Raw genomic sequence first — 27,366 nt, 5'->3', positions numbered from 1 at the left:
CTCATAGCTAATAACATATCGTTTTTCTTTCATTTTCATCTTTGTTATTTTACCTAAAATCCATTTTTACCCCTTTAAAATTTAGTGTTACTTTTATTATTTTTACTCAACATTTTAAACCTCTTCTTATACTTGGTAGTTAGAAGTGGAAACACTGAATTTGTCCCAAAATGGAAGGAAACACAGACATTACGATTATGCTATCCATGGAGAAATCTTCGATGCGAGCTGATTCGAAGGGCGAGAATCCGAAACCTGTTCATCATCGTATTCCCAATTTCGTTGCTGCTTCTCATAAGGTAACAATAAACGTAATTCAATTTTGTTTCAACACGTTTTAGGGATTCCATGTGTTCAATCGAATTATATTATTCAATGATTTCTGTATCCGACACTGATACAGACGCATGCGATTACATTTAATTTTGTCAGTTTTCTTAAATTACTATCAGTGTCGATGTGTCAGTGTCAGTGTCATTGTTATGTGTTCGGTTGCCGTGTCTGTGTATGTCAGTGTTTCATAGTTTTGAAGTGAATAAAATTTTGTTTTCAAGAAATTGTTGGTGGAGAAATTTGGTTCTACATTTGTAAAATGCTAAATTACTTTCCCAAATTGAATAACATTAATCAATTCATATTAATTTATATGCAAATGCAGTGTTGTTTCTGTTAATTGATGACGGCATAGAATGTGATATGAGTGTAATTTTCATTGAAGTTGTTTGTAATATGGATACCTTCACTTTCTTTTTAAACTCGGTATCCAGTCGGGGACCAAACCCACCGTCCGTTAGCAGGACCCAATTGAAGTTAGAACAAAGCTCTGTATGGACTGAACCGACACATGAATTTTTGACACTGGGGATTCAAAATTGAGACCTAGAGAGGAGCAAACTTCTATGTCTCACTCTCATGCCAACCCCTAGGGGTTTAGAATACCTTCATCTTATGAGCTAGCTTTTGAACGTGAGATTCAAAGTTCATTTAATAATTTGATTTGTATTAGAGATCTAGAAAAAAAGGTATATAAATGAATTATATATGCTCATAATAGAGGGGTAACCTTGGCGCAACCGGTAAAGTTGTTGTCATGGGTTCAAGTCCTGGAAACAGCCTCTTGTGTAAAAAACAGGGTAAGGCTGCAAACAATACAGCAAATGGTGGGACCCCTTCCGGGACCCTGCGTATGCGGGAGCTTTAGTGCACCGGGTTGCCCTTTTTTATGCTGTGTAAAAAACAGGGTAAGGCTGCAAACAATACAGCAAATGGTGGGACCCCTTCCGGGACCCTGCGTATGCGGGAGCTTTAGTGCACCGGGTTGCCCTTTTTTATGCTGTGTAAAAAACAGGGTAAGGCTGCAAACAATACAGCAAATGGTGGGACCCCTTCCGGGACCCTGCGTATGCGGGAGCTTTAGTGCACCGGGTTGCCCTTTTTTATGCTCATAATAAGTAGGAGATTATGCTTATACTCACATTCAGAGGCCATACACAACTGCACCAGTGGCCCAATTTGATGTAAACGGGCTGGCTTAAACTTCATTGTGTAAAATTCAGATGTTTACAAGTTGTGAACAAACACGATTACAAGGGTTGTCGAAATCACCACATTATTTTAATTAGAGGATTTTATAAGTTGTGAACAAATGAGGAGGATTTTATATTATCAAGAAAAATGAACTCCCAAAGCTTTCCCCTCTTAACATCATCTATCTCTTCCACTTGCTCCTTTCTTTTTTTCCAAACCCCTCCCTTCCCTTCCCTCCAAACTCGCAAACTATGCCCAAGTAAACTTGAGGAGAATATATAGACACATCTGATAATGGATAGTAGTAGCTAAGTTTTTGAGAATCCTCATTCTGTTGATGGCATGGTGTCTTTAATCCTTCGGTTTTGAGGACAAGATAGTCCTTTGTGATATCATGTTTCTGTTAATGTAATAGTTGACAATTTGATGTGAATTTTTGAGTCTTTATCATGTTGGATGTCAAGTTAGAACATGCAAGACCTTTAGAATTATGAAGGTATGACTATGATGGTTTTTCACTGAAATTATGCATCCTACTGTCGGAATAAGTTGTCTAGATTTTGTATAATTTGTTGTGGATAGTTCTCTGTTTTACTAATTTAAGTTCGGTGAAGTTGTACAAAGCACCGACACAAAGACAGGCACGATACTGACAAGTCGATACTGGTAATAATTGGAGATAACAAATTAATTGAATGTAATCACATATGAAATCAAAGTTATATATTATATTCAATCTTGGTTCTCTTTTAACTTATTATCAATATGCGCGTAATCACAAACAGGTTTTTATCTATGTAATTGAGTCCAATATGTTAACTTTAGGTACCATCAAGGAAGCATGTACTCATGTTGGTATTGCCAAATATGGACGACCAATTGGATTAGATGAAAAGATGAAGGTGGATCTTATTGTTATTGGATCTGTTGCCATTGACCCGACAACTGGTGCTCAATTGGGAAAGGGAGAGGTACATTTAAATGCCCTTTTACATTTCTTATGTTTATGTTTAATAAATCTCATGTTCATTTCCTATTATTCATCAAAAGGATAGAAATACAAAATTAGATTATATTTCACTGGAAACCTATGTGAATAGTGTTGTTTAGATGTCAAGTTAAATTGCACTATGGTTTTACGAACTTACAACTACTGGGTGATCTAACTCGGATGTAAAATCAGATTCAGGTGGGATCTCTTGTATCGGTAGGCCTCACTTAAAGACCGGCCCAACCTTTAGACAAGTAAAAAGACTTTAGGCCCACCAATATTTTAGCTTAATATACATGTGTAGTGTTAGGTAGCCTAGGTAAAAAATGGCCTCTAGCCTTATGGTTAAGGTCTAGCATTGTGGATTCGAATCATATATGCTTCTTATGGCCTTATGTTAATGTCCTTTGGGCCTACAAGTATGTTGGGCCAGCTCTGCCTCACTTCTAGAAATATGAAATTAGATTATAGTTCCTTTGCAATTTGTGTGATCCTGGGTAGAAAAGTTTACTTTTGCACGGTGTTTCACCTGCTTGTTTAAATATTAAAATTTTCTAGCCAATTAGTTCATAGCTCACAAACACAATTAAAATTTTCCAACCAATTGATACATGAGTAATGCTGAATATAGCGAAAAAGCAGATAGCAAGTTTGTCCCGAATGACGATGCACCATCCATTTGCATTATTATTAATAATTGAGCTTCTCTCTTTTGTACCAAAAAAATTGAGCTTCTCTATTTAAATGACGAGTTTCTCTCTCCACTATTATTTCACGCCTTCTTTAGTCTAGAAGATCGTGACCACTTAACCTCACATCACCGGTGACGATTCCGTGGTAGCTGCCATCACCTGCAAACTTGACTCACCTCTCGTGTATTTTGAAGTTGCTCTTAGTGCTTATGAAACCGCATCTAGTTGGGTTAAACTAATTATATAGCTTCATATGTGTGCAAGTAGATCGAGTTAGACAATGGTTTAAAAGGTAAGGTAAACTTGGAATGACGGTGTGACGGTGGATTTTTCATTCTTGAAGACATGTCTTTTTTTTTCTTTTTCTTTTTGATAAAACGCATGGTCTGTTTTTAATAGTAGATATAAAGAAAAAAAAAATATATAATAGTAAGGGTATTCGTGATGTTCGCGGGAGAAGCTCTTCATGAGATATAACATTACTCTTACTACATATCTCAGAAGTGTACTTGTAATTTCTTACTTCTCTAGACATTATTTACCAATAGTAATTGTAGATAATAGTTGATCTAGCGGATGAATGACATTTTGGTTGAGCAATTAGAGTTGTGAGGTGAAATTCTGCTAACTCATAGGTCTAATTTATAGTAACCATAATTAATTTGTCCAATAATTTAGTACCTTTTTTTGATATGGAAAACGAAACGGATCCAATTAATTTGATTTGAGTTTAATTAGACCTTGTGAGCTTAGCTCAATTGGTATGGACAATGCATAAAAATATGCAAGGTCCGGGGTTCAAACCCCGGCCACCACCAAAAAAAGACAGAGGGTTTAATTACTAACCAATTCATCTCCAATTTTTTTAAGACCAATTTGATATGCCCAACATAAATTTTTGATGTATAAAAAACAAATTTTATTTTTTAAATTTTATATATTTCAAATGATTAATAATCATTACACGTTGCATTATGAAAATTAATTGCAACCGATCTCTCTTGACCAATTTTATTTCACAATATTTAAAACATTAAAATATAAATTATGACATTGATTTGTATCCATCTTTGTTAAAAAATAATTATTCAATGTTAGCAAGCATTAACTCAATTTGTTTTTAAAAAAAAACAATAAACTAAAATTAGATCAGAAGAAAAGTTTTAGAGCGGAATAAACTAAAATGAACTCTGTCTTTTATAAATTAGCCTAGATGAAAAGTTTTAGCTTATGAACGAAATGTTTTGTTCAAAGAAAACTTGCGATCTTCTTCTTCTTCCCAAAATTCACTTTTTTTTTTTTCAAATTTCTTTTCTTTCTTTCAGTGGCAAAGAAATCAAGTTCTTCTTCCCAAAATCCAAAACAACAATATGATAAACCCTCCTGTTCCTCAAACTCGAGCTAGAGGATCTTCACTCTCAATGACGAAATCTTTATTCTCAATCGCTTATTAGATTTCAAATCCGAAACGGGTCAAAATACTGACAAATTACACTACTTTTTATAACTCCTTTATTTATGGAGTTGCTTAGTGTGAAACCCACACAAAAGCAACTTAGAAAAAGGATCTGGAAGTTAAAACAAAAATATGAGAAGATTAAGAAGGAGGAAAACAAAAAATTTCCTCATGGATCCTATAATGTTTTTGAGAAGAAAATATTTGACCTTTCTCACATGATTTGGGGACAAGACAATGAAGAAAAGAAGGAAAATGATGCTTGATGCTAAGAAGGAGGAGCTAGAGTCTGTTGTTGTTGTCGATAAGGAGGAGTCTACAAATAATGATAAAATGAGTTTTTCTAGATTGAGGGAAATTTTACAGGAAGGGATGGAGTTGATTGGGGAATCGGATCAGGTAGAGTTGGATAGAATGTAGAAGGAATTGAAAGTTCAAGAGATGTAATTGACTTTGGAGCATGCTCAATTAGTTAAGGACTCGACTGACACCATTTCTAAGGCATTGCAAGGATCGTCTTCGTCTTAGATAGGTAAGAGCATGCAGGATAGAACAATTGTTGTTAGTGAGGTTTTGATCACTAACTAAACATCACTAACTAAACACTAGTAACTAAACATCACTAACTAAACATCACTAACAACAATTGTTATATCCTGCGTGCTCTTACCTATCCAAGACGAAGACGATCCCTGCAATGCCTTAGAAATGACGTCAACAAGTCCTTAACTAACTGAGCACACTCCAAAGCCAATTCCATCTCTTGAACTTTCAATTCCTTCCACATTCTATCCAACTCTACCTGATCCGATTCCCCAATCAACTCCATCCCTTCCTGGAATATTTCCCTCAAACTAGAAAAACCCATTTTATCAGTATTGTAAACTCCTCATTATCGACAACAATAGCAGACTCTAGCTCCTCCTTCTTTGCATCATTTTCCTTCTTTTCTTCATTGTCTTGTCCCCAAACATGTGAGAAAGGTAAAGAAATTTCTTCTCAAGAACATTATAGGATCTAGTAGGAAATTTTTGGTTTTCCTCTTCTTCATCTTCTCATATTTTTGTTTTAACTTCCAAATCCTTTTTCTAATTTGCTTTGTGTTGGTTTCACACTAAGCTACTCCTTAAAGGAGTTATAAAAAGGAGTGTAATCTGTTATTGTATTTTGACCCGTTTCGGATTTGAAATCTAAGAAGCGATTGAGAATAAGAATTTCGTCATTGAGAGTGAAAATACTCTTACTCGTGTTTGAGGAAGAAGAAGGTTTCTCATGTTGTTGTTTTGGATTTTGGGAAGAGGAAGAACTTGATTTCTTTGCCATTGGAAGAAATAAAAGAAATTTAGGAAAAGACTGGATTTTGGGAACAAGAAGTTGATTTCTTTTCTCGTGAGTTTTCTTTGAACAAAACCTTTCGTAAACTCATAAGCTAAAACTTTTCATCTAGGCATTTATAAAAGAAATAGTTCTTTTTAGTTTATTCCCTCTCTTAACACTTTTTATCTGAACTGATTTTAGTTTATTTTTTGTTTTTAAAAACAAATTGAGTTAATGCTTCCTAACTTTGATTAATTAATTTTTAACAAATATGGATACAAATCATGTCATCATTGATATTTTAATGTTTTAAATATTTTTAAATAAAATTGGTCAAGAGAGATCGGATCCAATTAATTTTCATAATGCAACGTTTAAAGAATATTAGTCATGATGATAAAAGGATCATTTGAAATATGTAAAATTTTAAAAATAAAATTTGTTTTTTATATATCAAAAATTTATGTTGGTCATATCAAATTGGTCTTAAATAAACCAAAGATGAATTGGTCTTAAATAAACCAAAGATGAATTGGTCTTAAGGTTATGGAATCCATCGAAGCAACATCAGCAAGGTTTCCTTCAACGAGGCTGCCGAGCCATGGATAAATCTTGGAGACCTGCTCATCATTGTATTCCCAATTGCGTTGCTGCTGATAAGGTAATAATAATACAAAACTCTTTAATATAGATTTCAAACTCAATTAAATTTTGTTTTCAACAAGTTTTTGGGATTCCATATGTTCAAGCCGTGTCTTAGAGTCGACGTGTCAATGCCACTATTATGTGTTCGGTTGCCGTGTCCGTGTTAGTGTCAGTGTTTATAAAATGCTAAATTACTTTCCCAAATTGAATAACATTAATCAATTTATTTTAATTTATATGCAAATGCAGTGTTATTTCTATTAATTGATGACGGCGTAGAATGTGAAATGAGAAGTTGTTTGTAATATGGATACCCTGATTATTTTTTTAAAACTCGGTATCCAGTCGGAAACCAATCGGACCGTCCACTAGCACGACCCAATTGAAGCCAGAGCAAAGCTGTATATGGATTGACCCGACACAAGAATTGTTGATTTTGGGGATTCGAAACTGAGACACAGAGGAGCAAACTTTAGGTCCCAAACCTTCACCACCAGGCCAAACCCTAGGGGTTTAGAATACCCTCATTTTATGAGCTAGCTTTCCTCATTATGTTGATGGCATGGTGTCTTTAATCCCTATGTTTTGAGGACAAGAAAGTCCTTTGCGATATCATGTATCTGTTTATGTAATAGATTACGAATGTACTTCTAAAGGTATGGATTCTACATCTTCTCATAAGTTGACAATTTAATGTGAATTTTTGACTCTTTATCATGTTGGATGTCAAGTTGCATCTAAATTTTTTATTATTAAAACATGCAAGACCTTTTGAATTATGAAGGTATGACCATGATGGTTTTTCACTGAAATTATGCATCCTACTGTCGGAATAAGTTGTCCATATTTTATATAATTTTTTGTGGATAGTTTTCTGTTTACTGATTTAAGTTTGGGGTAATTCTACAAAGCACCGACACAGACATACCCACTAGACACGGCATTTTTTTTTTTTTGAAGGACACTAGACACGACATTGACAAGTACTGGTAATAGTTGGAGATAATGAATTAATTGAATGTAATCACATATGAAATGAGAGTTCTAGATTTTATTCAATCTTGGTTCTCTTTTAACTTATTATCAATATCCGCGTAGATGGAAAGAAGTTGTTAACTCCTCAACAACGTTTGAGGACAGGTTTTTATCTATATAATTGAGTCCAATATGTTAACTTTAGGTACCATCAAGGAAGCCAATACTCATGTTGGTATTGCCAAATATGGACGACCAATTGGATTAGATGAAAAGATGAAGGTGGATCTAGGTTATGTTTCACCGGCAACCTATGTGGATAGTGTTGTTCAGATGTCAAGTTAAATTGTAGTATGGTTTTACGATCTTACAACTACCTGGTGATCTAACTCGGGTGTAAAATCAGATTCTGGTGGGATCTCTAAGATCGGTCGGCCTCACTTAAAGACCGGCCCAACCATTAGGCAAGTAAAGGAAGGACTTTATGCCCGCCAATATTTTAGCTTGATATACATGTTTAGTGTCAGGTAGCTTAGGTAAAAAAATTGCATGTAGCCTTATGGTTAAGGTCCTTATGTTTAATTTAACATTTTGGATTTAAATCAATATATGCTTCATATTTTTATTTACTGTTTTTCCTCTTATTTTATATTGTAAGGTTAAACTGTGATGACCTATAGTTAATGCCTCACGTTAATATTTTCTTTGGGCCTATAAGTATGTTGGGCCGGGTCTGCCTCACTTAATCGCCAATCGGCTTTTGATCGGTGTTTCACCTGCTTGTTTAAATATTATAAAACTTTCTAGCCAATTTCATAGCTCACAAACACGATTAAAATTTTCTAACCAATTAATACATGAGCAATGCTGAATATAGTGAAAAAGCGGATAGTGAGTTTGTCCTGAATCATGATGCACCATCGACTTGCATTATTTAATTATTAATAATTGAGCTTCTCTCTTTTGTACCAAAAAAAAAAAAATTAGCTTCTCTCTTTAAATGATGAGTTTCTCTCTCCAATATTATTTCACGCCTTCTTAAGTCTACAAGACCATGGCCACTTAACCTCACTTCGCCGGCGACGATTCGATGGTAGCTGCCATCGCCTGCAAACTTGACTTACCTCTCATGTATTTTGAAGTTGCTATCAGTACTTATGAAATTGCATCTAGTTGGGTTAAACTGATTATATAGAGCTTCATATGTTTGCAATTAGATCAAGTTAGACAATGGTTTAAAAGGTAAACTTGGAATGACAGTGTGACGGTAAATTTTTTGTTCTTGAGGACGTGTATTTTTTTCATTTTGATAAAACACATGGTCTGTTTTTAGATGTTCGCGAGCGAAGCTCTTCGTGAGATATAGCATCACTCTTAATACATATCTCAGAAGTGTAATTATAAATTTCTTACTTCTCTAGACATTATTTACCAATAGTAATTGTAGATAATAGTTGATCTAGCGGATGAATGACATTTTAATTTGTTACTGCACTTTGAACTTGAATGTTCCTTCAACTAAGAGAGGACTGCATTGCAGGGATTTACTGAATATCGTATGCTGCGGTATATGGGAGCTATTCATGATTCAACACTAATGGTTACATCTGGTAATTTTGGTTTCTGCTTTTGTATCTTTTAATTAGTCATTCCTTCAACGGCTTCTCAAAGATGATTTAATGTACATTCAGTATTCATGCTCCTTCCATGCTTCAATCAAGTTCATGAAACCACAATATTTTGTTTTTAAAAAGGAAATCTTTCTCTTCTTTACAAGGGTAATTTACCCTAGATAGTGTATATTAATTGTGTTTTACATCACATGATATTCTTTAAGATTGTAACCTTTATTACGTAAAATCGGTTAGGCTTTTGCTAAAAAAGAAGTAGAAGATATTTGTTAAATTTAAAATTTATTGATATGTAACACTATGAGAACTACCCTTACAGTGCGTGACTGCCAATTGGTGGATGATATTCCAGTCGAAAAGCTGTTAATCCATGATGTATTAGCGGATATTATGTACTCCAACTCACGTCGTTTTCAAACATACATCCATTCCAAAGCCTCAAGGTTGGTGAAAAATTTCTTGAAATACTTGTACTGTTATGTTTTTTCTGAAGTTTTCTCAATAGGTATATGGACCATAGTAAAGTAACTGTTATGTTGTCTCGTTTGTGTAGCTCAGTTGGTAGCTAGTCGCAGGGACATTATTTGCAAGGGCCGGGGGTCGAACCCCGGATTCCCCAGACTTAAAAGCATGTGAATCTAGTCACTAAGTTACTTGACCAAAAAAAAAAAAGTAAAGTTATAGTTAAATATAATTATTATTTCATTTAGATATATCATTTAAATTTATTTCTTTTTGTACATAATCTAAATTTGAATAGAATATAAATTATGAAATTAATTTGTTCAATGTATTTTTTATTTTTTTGACAGCGTGGTTCAATGTATTAGAAAGTCTGTTTTTCTTACGTTTTTATAATAGGTATATGGTTCAAGAGTATATTAACTCTTATGGTTAAATACAATTATTATTTCATTTAGATATAACTATTTCAATTTATTTCTTTTTGTATGGATTCAAAGTTTGAATAGAATATAAGTTATGAAATAAATGATTCAATGTATTTTATTTTTGACTACATGATTCAATGTATTAGAAAGTTGTCCTCATTGCTACAACCTAGTCATTTGGTTGTGCCTGTGCGGGCATTTTATGTGGAACTTCGGGTTCAAACCCGGGTCGCCACATTCCCCTCCCCGTGCGTGTATGTTTATTTGTGTATGTGGTGGCCACTAGGCCAACAAAATAACAAAAAAAGATATTATAAATAGCTTTTTAATACCCTAATCTCATAAATTTGGACCTGGATTCACTGCTGTGATATTTTCACCCAATTTGACGTTGTAATAGATCTCGACTGTTTATTTGAGATTGAACAGTTTAGATTTGAACCTTGGTTTCACACATAAAAAGAATCTCCTCTGTTTGCTTTGGTCAGATGGGTCGAAGCTGAACGATGTTCGATGAAATTCAAATCACAAGTTTTGGGCCTTGTGAGTAAATAAAGTTTTGGGCCTTGTATTGGGCAAGAAAAATACGACAGCATAAATAGCACGAGTAACAAACAGACACACTCTCTCTCTCTCTCTCTCATCAGGCAGCAGCTCTCTTTGTATCTCTCTCTCCTCAGGCAGTAGCTCTCTTTGTATGTATCTCTCTCTGGTTGCTTTTCTGCGTAACTGTCTCATTTTGTACCAAGTACTAAGATAACACCTTTTTGATGAATTGTTTGCGCCCTTTTTTACAAATTATAGATCCCCTTTTGCTGTGTATCAATTTTTTTCACCATTTATAGATTCATTTTTCAAATTGGCATTTGAGTTTTTCGTAAGTTGAATTGAGTAGCACATAAAGTTTGAAATTATATTCGATTAGCACTTTTTGAGAAGCTTCAAGATTTTATATAATTGAATATTGATTTTCTGAAAAATCGGTTTTGAAGATTAATTGCTATGATTCATATGTGCAGCTTTTTGTTTCCCTTTTATTAATTTGTGTTTTGAAGTTGGAATTGTGTTATTGAGTTTCATTGTAAGCATTTGTATGTTTGGATAAAATGTTGTTATTAAATTGTAGGGTTTGATCATTAATACTACCATCTGTGCATGTTTGGACGAACTGTGAGATTGAAAAATCATGCTAAGCCACTGTAATTTTGTGAAGCTACAAAGTGTAGCTTTGGCCAAAATCACGGTGGCTCATTGTGTTTTTGTCAATTTCACCGCTCATCCAATGTGATTAATGAGCTGAGGAAATCCGAATGAATTTTAGGGTTGAACCTTTCAAAATTAACATAATCACTAATTTATTAGTTTTTGTCGGTCAATCTATTGATGAGTTGAGGGATGTTGAGGGAATTCTAACTTAGAGGTTTTTTTTTTACAGGTAATTTGAAATGGCTGAACATTCAAAGGTCATTCACATTAGAAATGTTGGACCTGAGATAGCTGAATACCCATCTCTCTTTTTGTTTATGGTTTTTTAATATGATCATGTCATGGATTCACTTGATCAACCCGATTATGGTCTGATCTGTGTTTTTTTGTTAATATTTACTCTTGTATGCGAAAGAAAGAAGCTAGTTTAGATCCTTATTGATATTGTAATCAGTTCTATATTTCTTTTTTATGAAATTAATTGAAACGGTTTGTGCGGGCTCTGATTTGATCTATATTTAGGCTATGTTTATAAAAGAAAGCTGCAAAATCATGTCTGTAGATTATATTCTGTTGACATAATTTGAAGTTTGATTTGATCTAATTGCTATGTTTATGAAAGAAATCTGCAAAATCATGTCGGTAGATTATATTCTGTTGACAGAATTTGATGTATCTTGTGATGAATCATAAAAGATTTTAAATCATGCGATATTTGCATAAATTGGTGCAATCATGTGTCCTTGATATGAATGTACAGTTCAAAATTTTCGTTAAACTTCTTCCTATTCTTCCTTCTGTTTGCCAATTTTTATAATATAAATTGAAAATTTGTTAAATCGTACATTCATATCAATGACATAGAATTGCATCAATTCATGCACATCACTTGAATGTCAGTGATACGGATATATGTTTCATCTTATTCATCATCAATATTATTCTTGTTGCAGAACGATTTGCTTCTGCTGTTTCAGCCTTTTGGAGTCATAACAAAGCTTATGGTGCTGCGTTCCAAAAATCAGGTTTTCTTTCATTCCTTCAAATGATTTTTTTTGGTTTTTCTCTGACTCTTACAAATAGAACTCACAGATGAATTGTTTCATCTTTCTTGCAGGCCCTTCTCCAAATGCAGAATATTCCTTCTGCAATTAGGGCTGTAGAATTTTATGCAAATGCTCAACCAAGCATAAGGTAAACACAGATTATTTATTTCTCTTTATGCAACTTGACTACTATTTTGTTAACTTGGTGTTGGACTGCATATTTTTGGTAATCGAAAAGTACTATTCAATCCCATTGATGTTAAGTAATTGCAGTTTATGTAACTTACGTAATTATTGTTATGTTTCATTCAAGGGGGAGAAACCTTTATGTCCAATTTTCCTCTCATCGAGTAATAACGACAACGAATCAAAGTCAAGGCCGAGAAGATGAGGTTGGTTTTATTTTGGTTTTTCTTTATTCCAAAAATATATACCTTTTTGGTTGTGGAAAAAGAGGAGAATCAATTAGCCTTTTTCTTTTGGCATTTGTATTATCCATAATATTTTACAGTTATATAATCACATTATTTTCCATATAATGGGTTTATTGTTAAATTTTCTCTTTCCGTATATCATGTATCTTATACTTCTCTATTTATTCTCGTTTTTTCTATCTCTTTTCTTTCTCTATGCGGTCTGCGGTCGCCAACTCTTCGGATGCTCAGCCAAATCGAATTCTCTTGGTTACAATTCATCAAGTGTTGTATCCTATGACTGTGGATGTGCTACATCAAGTATTTTCTCGCCATGGAGATGTGGAAAAGATTGTAACATTTCAGAAGTCAGCTGGTTAGATTCTCTCAGATTTATTTCTTTCTCTATCTTTCTTTTCTTGTGAAGAGCATTTGAGATTATTATGCTACAACTTATTTTGAAACATATCAATATTTTTTTATCTTTCTGTAAATAAACAGGAAAAATTTATTTTCAAACATATTATGTTTTCTTGTTTCTGTAATATATGTCATGAGAAAAATCAGTCACAAATATTATGTCATTACACGCGTCAATTTTTAAGAATCAAGAATATACTTTTCAATAAGATTTTGACGAAAAACTTGGGTGAATGGCCAATAATATTATTTTGTGACACATCATGATGAACCATTTTGTGACATCAAGCAAATTCCTTATCGTAATGGATGAAGATTATCGTTATGTAGGGTTTCAAGCTCTCATTCAGTATGAGACTCGTCAGAGTGCTGTGACTGCCAGAGGTGCATTGCAGGTTGTTTTGCGATTACATGAACTTCATGCTTTACTCTTCTTGTTAATTCTGATATTGTTTTTTCTGAATGATGATGATTGTACTTTTGGAATTTTTGTAGGGACGCAATGTTTATGATGGTTGCTGTCAGCTGGACATTCAGTTCTCAAAGTAAGTTAAAGTTATCTCTTCCTCAGCAATTTCATTTTATATATTAGTTTTGGGTGTGAGTTGGAAAAACTAAAGTTCCACGTTGAAATGAGCTACGGCCAAAATATAATAGTGGATTTGGAGAATTTTGATGTGCTCCTTTTCTGGCTCATTTTGTATCCCTCTCACTGTTTATGATGGTTGCAGCCTTGATGAACTACAAGTGAACTACAATAATGATTGGTCAAGGTGATTCAATCGTTTTTTTTTAGTCAACGTGATTTATCTTTTAACATCGTATTCATCGTTACTGAGTTTATTCTTCGTTTCTTCAGGGACTTCGCAAACCCAAATCTGCCCACGGAGCAGAAAGGCCAATCTTCACAAGTACGTTCTATGTGAATTTTTTATAATCTATTTTTTTTTAATCTTTGTCAACTTCATTCTAATACTATTTTCATCTTCTATGAGATAGTCTGGTTATGGCGATGAAGGGATTCAAGGTTCTGGACCTAGACAAGGTGCTAAATATTTTTATTTTCTCGGGTTGATTTGTTTTGTTTGGTTATTGCGGTCATTTGTTATATATTAATATTTTTTTCATTTGCTTTTTACAGCTGGATCCTCACAGGTGGGTACTTTTCACGCTTAGTTGAAATCGCCATATGCAATTATTGATACCTGGTTTAATATATGAAGAAGTTGCTATCAGTTTGCATCTTACAAGAAATGTGTAACAGTTTATGTCTCTTAATTTTCTATTTTCACCAAGTTATTAAAAATCTGAACATGCTGAATACCTAGTTTTCCTAATGCCTTCCTTTTGAGAGTCCTAAATTTTAAGATGGTTTAGAGCCTATCTGAGAAGGGGAGCCTCGGCGCAACAGTATAGTTGTTGTCATGTGACTTAAATTTAAAGGTCACGGGTTCATATCTTGGTGGAACTTCTTCCCGGACTTTGCGTACTTAGGGGGAGCCTGCCCTTTTATTAGAGTCGGGTCACACTCCAAATGTCCAGTCCTGGCCACGAGGGGTTTGTTGAGAGTCCCAAGTTGGATGTAATATGACTCGGAAATGAGTTTATACGTCTTTCATTTTACAAGTCAGTTTTGTAGGATTGAGTTAGGTCCAAACGAAATTGAGTCTCCCCATTGGCAACCAATTGTGGGAATTTAGTTTTTCTTATTTTTGACAATAAATCTAGATGGGGACTGATGTTTTATTCCTTTCTTATTTTAAATATATTTACGTGCAGTCGGCTGCACGGATCTGGTTTTTTAAGGAAATAATTAAAGAGGTAATAATTCTTAAAAATGTTTTTAGGGACAAAAATATTTAGAAGCATTTTTTTTTCTCATACTGGGGTTTGATTCATAGGGAGGTTTTTATTGAGCTTTCTGCATCGTGAAACTGTATTGCATATTCTTTGATTTTGTGATTAAATGACATTATTACTTTATAAATACATTACTATAATTTTTTTGTCTGTAAATCAACTGTAGATACACATTTAATAAATTTATAATATTTTCATCCAATTTGTGAGAAATGACATAGTACTGTGCACTGCACATGCACTTAAAATGTTTTGTTTAGCTTAATTGAAAGATTTCCATTCTAAAGATTTTAATTATTAGACGTTTTAAACACATAGGTTAATCCCTCCACATACTTATCAACGTGTTTTGAATTATAGATGGACAATGCTCAAGCAATTGAAGCTGCCTTCGGGGGAGATTTGCCTCCTGGAATAACTGGAACAAATGAGAGGTGTACAATTCTTGTCACAAATCTCAATCCTGACGTAAGTACATTTGCTTGGAACTTTTCATTCTGCAAGAAAGTTGTCTCCCTTTTATTTAAATGTTTGTTTGAAATTTTGTTATTTCAGAGAATCGACGAGGGCAAACTGTTCAACTTGTTCTCTATTTATGGGAACATTGTCAGAATCAAAATTCTCCGAAGTAAACCAGATCATGCACTTGTTCAGATGGGAGATGGTTTCCAAGCTGAATTGGCGGTACACTTTCTGAAGGTTAGTTTCATGCATATCTTGGTTATTAGATAATGTTTATACTAGATCTTGTGATATCTTTTTAGTCGTGCCTGCATATTAGAATCTGAGTGTGAATGTGCAAAATTTAATCTGTTTGAAACCGTGTAGTTTGATTGATATGCACTCCTGTATTTATTAAGATGCATTCAGTTCGGCACTTAAGAATTATTGACAGTTGGCAGCAACACACTCGACACAATACAGTCACTGATTTATATAATGTACTTGTACTACATGAACACAATATTCACACTATATATGCAAATACACGATACTCTAAAACATGAGAAAATTATTATATTTTTCTATTTTTGTTAGAAGATATTACGGCCATTAGTATTATTGTTAGTGGGATTAGGCATGTACAATTACTTATACTTCGGTTGTGCTAATATTAGCCATCTTTTTCTATCTTCTCCTTTTTCTGTCTAAACCCTTTTGTCACAATGTTGTCATAATCGCGATTTATATCGCAAGATCATGCAATTCCATGATCTCACTCAAGCCTGGTGATCCAGATTGCTTTTAGAATCGTTTTCTACTGAGTTTGTGGTGAAAATGCAAAAAATCTCACAAATATCTTGCGACCTTGTTTTTGCCTGCTCTGGAAGAATCAGAGAAAAGATGGCACAGTGAACCTACTAATGGAGGTAGGTGGTTGGGGAGGAAAGAAAGCTATTACCATTTTGTTGCTTGACTTGATTCAAAAACTGAGTGGGTCTTTTTTAAAACTTTTTTCCCTTTCTTTTTTAATAATATTTTTACTGTTGTTTTCTGTTCTACATCAACATTGGTTTGGGCTGTTTTACTCGTGAAGGCCCATTAATTAAATAAGTATATAATGATGAATTAATTTAAAAATTTCCCTAACCATATTAAATTAATTTTCTTTATAAAATCAATTAATAAAATATTTCTTAACTCTACAAATAATTTTCTTATTTCCTTAAATCAACCATATTTAATGGAAAAGGAGTTAACTTAACGTGTGTGTAATTTTTCGTTTTGGTAAGACCTTACTTTCACACCATCCAAACTCCCAAACTCTCAAAGCCTTTCTTTCCCCTCCCCTCCCCTCCAAACTCCCAAACAAAGCCTAAGAGGGAAGATATGAGGAAAAAAAAACGAGGAATAAAGAGATAAAAGAAGATGAAGAGGAAGAAAGATGAGAGGTTAATGGTTGAAAAATTAAAATGAGTTCAAAGGTACTTTGTCAAATTGTAAGTGATTGAAATTTTCTGAGGTGTAACTAGAAAAATCAATTAGATTTGATAAGGGCTATTCTAGTTAAGTTGTGAGCGGCCCAATTTTGGATCTTTCTATATCCTAAAATGTCATAAACTCGGGTCGAGTTAAAAGTATGCTCCTTTCCGCAATCAAGCCCTAATAGTTGTTACAGAACTTGTTGCCTTCCTAAGCCGAAATTAGGGTTTTTACATTCGAGTGAGTCTTCATCTTCTCATCTTGAAACTTGTTGATAAGCTCTATTTTCTTCAAAATTGCCAACGCTTCCGCTGCTAGAACTTCAAGGAACCCAAACATTTCCCAGGTTGCAGTTCTAGAATCGTGTCGTTTTCCTACAATAACACCATACATAGTCCCCATCTTCCCTCATTTGATAGCTTCGTGTTTTACATAGATATTTCAGGGTTGTCATTTCTTTTCATATCTCGATTACGATTATGTTGAGTTATGATTCTGTTGGATTTTAATAATATTTATAATGTGATGATCAATATTATGCAGATCTGCTTTCTTTGGCACGGAATCTTTGCACCTATTATCATCGAGTTGGTATTTGTTTAGAAAGTTTGAAAATGCGGCTAATGAGAGAAATTTAGGGATGTCTCAAAAGTGACATAGAAATTTAATTTAGTTCATACCTGTATTAGCCGCTTTTTCAGATTTTCTGAACAAATACCAACTCGATGATAATAGGTGCAAAGATTTCGTGCCAAAGAAAGCAGATCTGCATAATATTGATCATCACATTATAAATACTATTAGAATCCAACAAAATCGTAACTCAACATAATCGTAATCGAGATAACAAAAGGAATGACAACCCTGCAATATCTATGTAAAACACGAACCTATCAAATGAGGGAAGATGGGGATTGTGTATGGTGTTATTGTAGGAAAACGACACGATTCTAGAACTGCAACCTGAGGAATGTTTGGGTTCCTTGAAGTTCTAGTAGCGGAAGCGTTGGCAATTTTGAAGACAATAGAGCTTATCAACAAGTTTCAAGATGAGAAGATGAAGATTCACTCAGATGTAAAAACCCTAATTTCGGCTTAGGAAGGCAACAAGTTCTGTAACAACTATTAGGGCCTGATTGCGGAAAGGAGCGTACTTTTAACTCGACCCGAGTTTATGTCCTTTTAGGATATAGAAAGATCAAAATAGGGCCGCTCACAACTTAACTAGAATAGCCATTATCAAATCTAATTGATTTATTCTAGTTACACCTCATAAAATTTCAATCACCCACAATTTGACAAAATACTCATTTTAATTTTTCAACCATTATCCTCTTCATCTTCTTTTATCTCTTCATTCCTCGTTTTTTTTCCTCTTATATCTTCCCTCTTAGGTTTTGTTTGGGAGTTTGGAGTTTGTGGGAAGACCTTACTGTCTCACATTTTACAATCTTAGGCATCAAATCAAAGCATTTATATTTGATTAAATGGATTCGTAAAGTTCCACATTTTAGTGATTTTAGGGGTATTCAAAGTTCTTAGGCATTGATAAAAGCATCAGTAATATTATTGACGACTGTGGTCAGTGAGTTAACAACATTCACACCATCCAAATTCAGTCCTTTTGGACCAGACATCAGTATTTGAAAAGTCACGGTCAACAAAGAACTTGTTGCATTTTTTCTTGACCCATTTATATTTGTAGAATAGGAAATGTTTTGAGCATTGGAAAGAGATTGACTATATTAGAGTTGAAAAATCATGAAGAAAGAAATGACATCGTTGATTAATCTTGACCATTGATGGAAATCTTTAACTCCGGTATGTTAAAAGGAGAAAACACAACATAAGATCCCAAAGGATTTATGAAGTATTCTTGAATGATCACCACAACATTTGGTGGAGGAGGTTCCATAGGCTGTATACATGAATTATTGACAATCAAGTTAATAATACCGAAAGCAATAATTCATGTAAGTAGCCTATGTTGTGGTGATCATTCAAGAATACTTCATAGATCTTTTGGGATCCTATGTTGTGTTTTCTCCTTTTAACACACCGGAGTTAAATATTTCCATCAATTGTTTAGATTCATCAACACTGTCACTTCTTTCCTTAGGATTTGTCATCTCCGACTATAATCTGTCTATTTCCAATGCTCAAAACGTTTCCAATTCTACAAATATCAATGGGTCAAGCAAAAACACAACAATTTCTTTGTTGACCGTGGCTTTTCAACAATTGATGCCCGGTCCATAAGGAGTAAATTCGGATGGTGTGGATGTTGCTGTTAACGCACTCTGGCCACAAACGTCAATATCATACAAAGATGCTTTGATCGGTGCCTAAGAAATTCTTTGAATACCTTAAAGATCAATAACATGTGGAAATCTGCACATCCATTTAATCAAATATTAATGATTTGATTAATTTTGCAAAACCTAAGATTGCAAGAGGATAACAAGATTGTAAAATCCTACCAAATTGATAAGTTACACATCCATAACATAAACTAAATTAACCTTTCTCCATTTAAAAGTAGTTGATTTGTAGAAATAAGAAAATTATTTGCAGTTAAGTAATATTTTATTCAAAATTATTTGATTTTATCAAGAAAATATTTAATTAATTTAATATAGTCAGAGAATAATGGAATTTATAATTCATCATTCTTTACTTAATTTACTATTGGGCTTTCGTTTTTGCTCAAGCTACTGCATAACAAAGCAGTAAAAAATAATTAGAAAAGAAATTAAATTTTTTTATTTAAAAAAGCCACTTGAATTTAGATTCAAGTCATAACATAATAGTAATGAGTTCCTAAAATAAATGTGTTCGGACCAAAAAGCCCTGTGACCTCAAACAGTAACCATGACTGGAGTCTTTATTACTCCCATTAGCTGCCAACTTTTTATCAGCAGCAGCACTGTGACATCTTTCCCCAACTTCTATAGAGAAAGCACTGTGGTCACCGCATCTTCCTCTTGTTTGAGTTTCATCTGTTCGGAACTCTGTTGTGCTTACCGGTTGCTGTTGTTTTGACAGTCTCCCCACAAATATCTTCTCTTCACCTAGTCGAGACCTGTTTCTGTGTGTGTTGAGTATTGTTCGGTACCTTTTCTTTTGTTATGTAACTTACTTGGCGGGCTTTGTTTTCGTCCCGCTCCCGCACATGAAGTATATCATTCCTTCTAATCTTATGCTTCTCTATAAATTGTAATATTTCGGAGAACAGTTTAGAGGTCACAACTATTATAGAGAACACTTACATATCAACAGACTGAAGTGTTGATAGTTTCCATATTAAGTTTTGTTGTCGGCAGTTTAAGAATTCATCCCAAATTGCCCAGTAATTTGTACAATATTAAACGATATGAAGAAATGTTGAAGAGAAAATATATCACATTTTGGTTTCAAAGTTCTGTTGTAGTAGTGAGTCTTAAGTTCAGTTTTTGACATTTCGTTCACTCCAGACACTTACAATTGACTGTTCGTACCCTAATCATGCCGTTTCTGTGTCTCCAGTACTGAAATTGTTTTCACTTTCCCACCATAAATATTTCCCTTGTAATTGAATTTGTTTTAACTTTCAATTTCAAGTGTTAGTGGATATATCTTGACACCTTTGTATGTTGCACGCAACAACAAAAAAATGGAGAAATCTATTTTGTGATTGTTTATTCTAATGATATTTTACAATTGGATAGATTGTGTGCTAAAAGTATGTGCTTCATTTCATTTCATTGATATATTTATTTAATCTAACTCTATTGTTATTGTTGCTTTTAGATTAATTTGTTTTTTTCTGCTCAAATTGATCACTACAACTTTTTCAATTTCAAATATAGGGTGCCATGTTGTTTGGAAAACATTTGGAGGTGAACTTCTCAAGGTCTCCAAACATAATCCCAGGTGCTGACACACATGAATACACAAAGTCAAATCTGAATCGGTTCAACAAAAATGCTGCTAAAAACTATCGGTATTGCTGCTCGCCGACAAAGATCATCCACATGTCAACTCTCCCACAAGACATTATTGCAGAGGAGATTGCCAGTCTTTTGGAGGAGCATGGAACCATCATCAACTGCAAAGTCTTTGAGACGAATGGGAAAGGCAAGCCCTTGTTCAGTTTGAGTCCAAAGAGGAGGCATCTGAGGCCCTAGTTTGCAAGCATGCAAGTTTAGTTTCTGGCTTTGTGGTCCGCATCTCCTTTTCACAAGTGCAAAATATATGATGCGATGCACTTTGGTAAAGAGCAAAGGAATTCTATTGTATTTGGTACAAAGGATTCTGAATTTTAGAAGGATAATTTTTATGCAGATAATCCCATCTTCATTGGTTGTGGATTAAATTATAAAAATCTGTTTGTGACTTTTACTCTTTCTTCTCATCTCCATTGCCTCTATAAGTTCTTTTAAGTTAGATTCTGACACAAAGGAGTCAGGATCCATTGACACCAGATGTCAAACTTTAGTTTGACACCAACTCTCAACTGTCTATTTTATTTAATCGAAAGGCTCGTAATTGATTCATGTTTCTATTTCATGATCATCTTTTTTCTCAATCGCATGCTATTTTTTATTTTCCTTTTTTATCATTGGAAACGTTTTTTCAACATGACTCATGCTATTCCGTCTTCTCTTCTGGATTTTTTTTTTCTCTCATCTAATTCTTCTATGGATCTCGTCCCCTTTTGGATTATTCCTCTATGGATCACGCATCTAATTCCTCTATTAAAACGATTATAATTCCTTTACGGATTCCCTCTTAGGTATTTTGAATGGGTTTGATTTTGTTTGTGGGATTTTAGGCATGACATTTGGGTTTCTGAAATTACCATTTTATTGATAAATCATGACTATGAAATGAAATAGAATGTATTGGAATAAAGCATAATTCTCATTTAGTATTTCAATTCTCAAATTCAAATTCAAACCCGTAAAGAATATAACAATGGAGAAGAAGTTGTCATTTTCATTTGAATCTAGAAAACCGATGACGAAGAGGGAGGAAATAATCTGGGAAATAACGAATAATCAATACGAGAAAAATATCGAAGATGACACTTGAATGGAGTTATGCAAAAATAAGATAAGCAAATATTCAGGAAAGTAATGACCATGTTAGATTTTGACCGAGTAGATATGAGCCTTTGATTAAATAAAAAAGACGGTTGAGATTTGGTGTCAAATTGGTGTCAACAGAACGGATCCCAACTCGAAAAACAGTTTCACAATTATTCAACTATGGAATTCCGATCACAACAATATATGTGAATTACACTCTAATTTTTTTTGACAAATGAGTTCTAAAAAATACTTTAGAGGTGGAGGCATTCACAAATCAATTATCCCTAAGAACTTATTTGACATAGATTATGCTTTGATGAGGTAATTAGAGAAATAAAACCCACAGTAGACTTACCTTAATGACCATATGAGTATCATGTCAAATAAATTAATCTACTACTTGTAATCACATTTTTAACATTGGCTGTGTAATTTTGATTAATGGTCTTTTTGTGAGGGCTATTTGACCATGCCTTTAATATTCAATTTCAACTTGAACAAACTAATGCAGATGACACTATCTAGAAGCCATTCAAATATAAGTCATCCACATATTTAGTATTCACAAGTGAATAATAATATGATGATGCCATATTCTTTGGAAAAACAAAAGTAGCTAAATTATACAATGTGACAAGGAAAACAAATGAATAATTTGTATTTGTGACTAAATGAATAATAATTATATCAAAAGTGATTAAGCTATTCCTTTAGACAGTTTTAGGGCCCGTTTGTTTGGGTTTTTTTTTATTTAAAAAATCTATTTTTTTAATTAAAAAATCACTTTTATTTTTATTTTTGTAGTGTTAGTTTTAGATTTAAAAAAAAAACCATTTTGTTAAAAAAATCATTTTTAGTCTCAAGATGAAAAGCTATTCTAAGTAGCTTTTCCAAAATCTTTTTTTTTTCCTAAATACAAGGAACTCAAGTGTAAGAACTTGAAATCATAAAAAAAAAATGATTTTTTATATTAGTAAACAAACTGAAATAGCTTTAGATTTTTTAAAAAATCTCTAAAAAAAATTATTTTAACTCAAAATCTATTTTTTTTTAAGTTGAAACAAACGCACCCTTAATATTCCATTGCTCATTACTGGTTATATTTTAAATCAAACTTGTTCAATAATATTAATATTTCCCTTAAATATTATTAATATTGATATTTAATTACTATTATAATTTAGTCAGCGGATTAATTTTTTCATCCAAAAATGGTTAGTGGTGTAGCTGGTTGAATGTTTCCGATTTATTCCTTTGTAATTTTCTTAAAACTCCGACGGTAAAATGTCAAATACTAATTCAAGTTAAATCGCATTTAATTGAATCAAATTTTTAAATGAATTATCCTGTAATTTTATTTTTGAATTTAATGAAATTTTGCTTTAAAACCAATAAAGAACCTTGATTGTGCCGAGCCAGGAAGTCCCTAAATGGTTTTGAAGAGTAACTTTTTGGATGTAGCACCTTCGTCCACATAAATCTTCTTCTCCATATGGGGTGGTGTACGTGCACACACTTTGACTCTTAAGTCAGTAAGCGCCATGGGTGATAAAGCTATCTAGGGTTAAAAGTGAGTGTATCTTGATTAATGCCACGAGTTAGCATTTATAGGTTGGGTTTAGCCTTTTGGTCCTTGGAGAGTTGTCCTTGAGGGACACCTATGAGCAAATTATAGGAACCCAACATTGGATCCGGTCCTAGGCGGTCTAGATCTTTTCATAAGACCTTGATCCATTGATATTTAGGGTGAGTCCAGGTCATGTTCCCCTTGTGTATTAGTTGTGAAGGATACTCATGTCCTATTAAGGATCGGGCCTTGACCTAGTTTGAAAATGTTGCACCCTAAGATATTAGCCGATGGAGCCAAAAGATAGCTTGTCTCCACTACTTCGAAAGTCTAGCATGTGTAAGCGATTTAATCCCCAATTTGATCCACATGCCATCAAACCCAACAGTGCATGTGTGATGTCGCCGTGTCCATATGTTACAAGGCTGTGGTGATGTGTCCAACTTTACGTGTATTAAGTATGGTTATCTTAGCCCAGCTTTAGGCACATTAATATGAAGGTGAGAAAAACACAAGAAAGGGGGGTTGAATTGTGTTAGCTTTTTCTTCTTTTTAAACTAAGTCCAATGTTCAGAGTCTGATAGTGTTCAGCATCAAAAATAAAGTTCAGAGTCTAATGCAGCAGATAAAGTAAAAGAGAGAGAGAGAGAGAGAGAGAGAAGAGAAAGACACAAAGCAATTATACAGGTTCCTTCCACAATCTGGAAGAAGTCCTATCCCCCTTGCACTTCCAAGGAGAGTTCACGTAAATCAATATCTGATTACAAATGCTCAAGCACACAAGCAAGAGACTCCGAAATACTCAAGCACACAAGCAAGAGATTTCCTATGCTCAAGCACAAAAGCAAGAGATTTCTAGACAAACAAAATTACACAGAAAAATGTTTGAGGTTAAACACTTGATATACAATCAGTGGTGTTCACAATAAAAATTAGATAAGACTCTAGAATTTCTAAGATATGAAAGTTAATAAGAAATTCTTAGTGAACTTTGATGTGCAACAATTTCAGCAGAGTTTTGACACTGGTAAATTGTTGTTTAGTCTCTTACAATCTTCAAGTCTTCACTCCTTTATATAGAGGTGTGAGAGATACATTGATGATTGCCAACACATCAAAAGAGTCGCTGTTGAATAAATAGATGTGTCTTCAGAATAACAAACTTTAACAAACTGCAGCTACTTGGCTTCAGACTCTGGCAGTCAGCTTCTGATGGTCTTCAGAGTCTGGTAGTCTTCAAACTCTGTCTTGCAACATAAGCTTCCTTTGCTAATCCCATTGCTCTCTTTTGTTCTTTTAGAACCAATACTTGAATTTAAGACTTATAATTTTTTGTCTATGGTCCTGCACACTTGAACAAATATTAGCATATCCAATTGACTTTTTTAATACCTTCTTATCATCAAAACTTAAAGGTGGTAGTGTTAAACACATTTTGTTCCAACATAATATGGTAAAAATGATTCGGATTTTATAATAGTAAGGGTCTATTTGGTAAGATAAATAAGTTAGTTTATATTTGATAAGGTCATATGACCAAAATACATGTTTGGTAACTTCCATTTCACTATAAGTTTATAACTTATTTTTCAAACGCCATTTCAATTAGAGTTTGAGTTTATAACTTATAACATATCATTTTTCTTTCATTCTTGCCTTTATTATTTTACCCTTTTATAATTTATTATAACTTAAAGTAGAGAGGTAATAGTTATTTTAATCCCTGAATGTGTAACAAGTAGCCACAATAGTTATTTCATGTATCAAAATTTTAAAATAATCTCTAATTGTGTATTTCGTTAGTCAAAATAGTCCTGACTAAAATTACCCAACAAGTAAATAGAGGTCGGGTTCAATAGCATCGAAGACGTAATATAGAAAGAAGGAAAAAAAGAGACAGAACAATATAGAAAGAAAAAACAAGAAAGAAAAAAAAAATATCGTGTGAAAGTGTTTCATCGAAATAACTACCTGGCACCACCAGAATTTTCCTGTAGCCACCAATCACCGAGATTTTAACCCGAATTATTTAAGGACCCGAAAATGAGTTAAATGGGTCGGTCAGAAATGGAGAGAGAGCACGCTAGGTTTAGGAATGTGTAAAGGCAGTAGTGATGAGAATGCGAAATGAAAAGGTGTAATTTAAGTTGTGAACCTTACCTAACTACTCACCCATTTATTTTCCTTTATAACTTTTTTATTTTTCTCTTCAAAACAAAACTTTTGGAAATTTTATTGCTCCATAATGTAGAAAGAAGGAAAAAATAATTACATTTATATATATTTATATTATCGGTGTTAAACCGTTAATTTTACCGAACATCGTTGAGTTTAATTTGTTTAGCTTATATCATTCATCACCATAAACTATTAATTACTCTCTCCGTTCCTTTCTAATTGTCACTTTTTGATTTTTTACACAAACGAAGATAATAAATGTAACATACGAAAATAAATTTTCAGGGTCTCTTGGTAAGATAAATAAGTTACTCCAAAAAAGATGTAACTGTTGGTGACTTATACGATGAATGTCACTTTTTGAAGTGAATAAAATTTTGTTTTCAAGAAATTGTTGATGGAGCAATTTGGTTCCACATTTATAAAAGGGAAATGTTAACTTGTGCCCTTAAGGCACAAGTTAATGAAACAAATATAGAAATAACTCATTGTAATGTGTGCATTACATTTAATCTTTAACTTTTTAATAAGTTGAATGCACAAAATTTTATAAAATATTTCTTTTTTTAGGTTTCTTAATATGTGCCCTAAGAGCACAAGTTAACACTACCCTTTATAAAATGCTAAATTACTTTCCCAAGTTGAATAACATTAATCAATTCATATTAGTTCATATGCAAATGCACGGTTGTTTCTATTAATTCATGAGGTCGTAGAATGTGAAATGAGTGTCATTTTTATTGAAATTTAATAATAAGGATTTCATCATTGAGAGTAAATATACTCTTAAGCGAGTTTGAGGAAGAAGAGTGTTTCTCATGTTCTTCTTCCCAAAAGTGAACAAAACCTTTCGTTTGCTCTTGAGCTGTTCATCTAGGCTAATTTATAAAAGAAAGTGTTCATTTTAGTTTATTTCCTACGTAAAACTTTTCATTTGATCTGATTTTAGTTTATTTTTTGTTTTTAAAAACAAATTGAGTTGATGCCTGCTAACTTTGATTAATTATTTTTATCAAATATATGTATACAAATCAATGTCATAATTGATATTTTAATGTTTTAAATACTGTGAAATACAATTTGTCAAGAGAGATCGGATCCAATTAATTTTCAAAATGCAACGTTTAATATTAATCATGACGATAAAAGGATCATATGAAATATGTAAAATTTAAAAAATAAAATTTGTTTTTTTATATCAAAAATTTATGTTGGTTATATCAAATTTATGGGTATGTGTTATTTAAGAGGCTACACCAAAGAGCAAGTAAATTCAATGAATAAGAAGCTTATCCATTGTTCTAGATTTTTTTTTTAAGCTTTTTGGTATGGTGATAAATTCCCAAAAACATAGATAAATGATCAAAGGAATAGATGAAGTACTAATTTTTCGTATTGATTAAGTAATTTTTTGTGTACAAAAATGATCTGAATCTCTTCTTTCATACATGCCTTCAAAAGTTGAGACATTGATTCTTTTGCTTTGATTTTGTAAAGTAGAATTGATTTTGCTTGTAGAATTGATTTTGCTTGTAGCTACAATTTATAGTTTTTGAC

General features: G+C 33.2%; 1 pseudogene across 1 annotated transcript; it reads left to right on the top strand.

Moving 5' to 3' along the window:
• On the top strand, positions 1–21,372 carry LOC146914431 (polypyrimidine tract-binding protein homolog 3-like; annotated as a pseudogene). The gene is made up of 18 exons (XR_015014192.1): positions 1–299; positions 2,353–2,498; positions 9,144–9,213; positions 9,554–9,677; positions 11,560–11,626; positions 12,284–12,355; positions 12,448–12,524; positions 12,690–12,768; positions 13,042–13,165; positions 13,540–13,604; positions 13,705–13,754; positions 13,941–13,982; positions 14,069–14,120; positions 14,209–14,254; positions 14,351–14,364; positions 15,430–15,537; positions 15,625–15,768; positions 20,841–21,372. The product of XR_015014192.1 is annotated as a polypyrimidine tract-binding protein homolog 3-like (transcript).
• The last annotated feature ends 5,994 nt before the right edge of the window (positions 21,373–27,366 follow it).

Source organism: Medicago sativa, chromosome 6, assembly GCF_051527215.1.
Source record: "Medicago sativa cultivar Bolivia chromosome 6, Bolivia_mono, whole genome shotgun sequence".
NCBI lineage: Eukaryota > Viridiplantae > Streptophyta > Magnoliopsida > Fabales > Fabaceae > Medicago > Medicago sativa.
The sequence above is the reverse complement of the archived record's forward strand: the minus strand, read 5'-3'. Positions and strand labels throughout refer to the sequence as shown.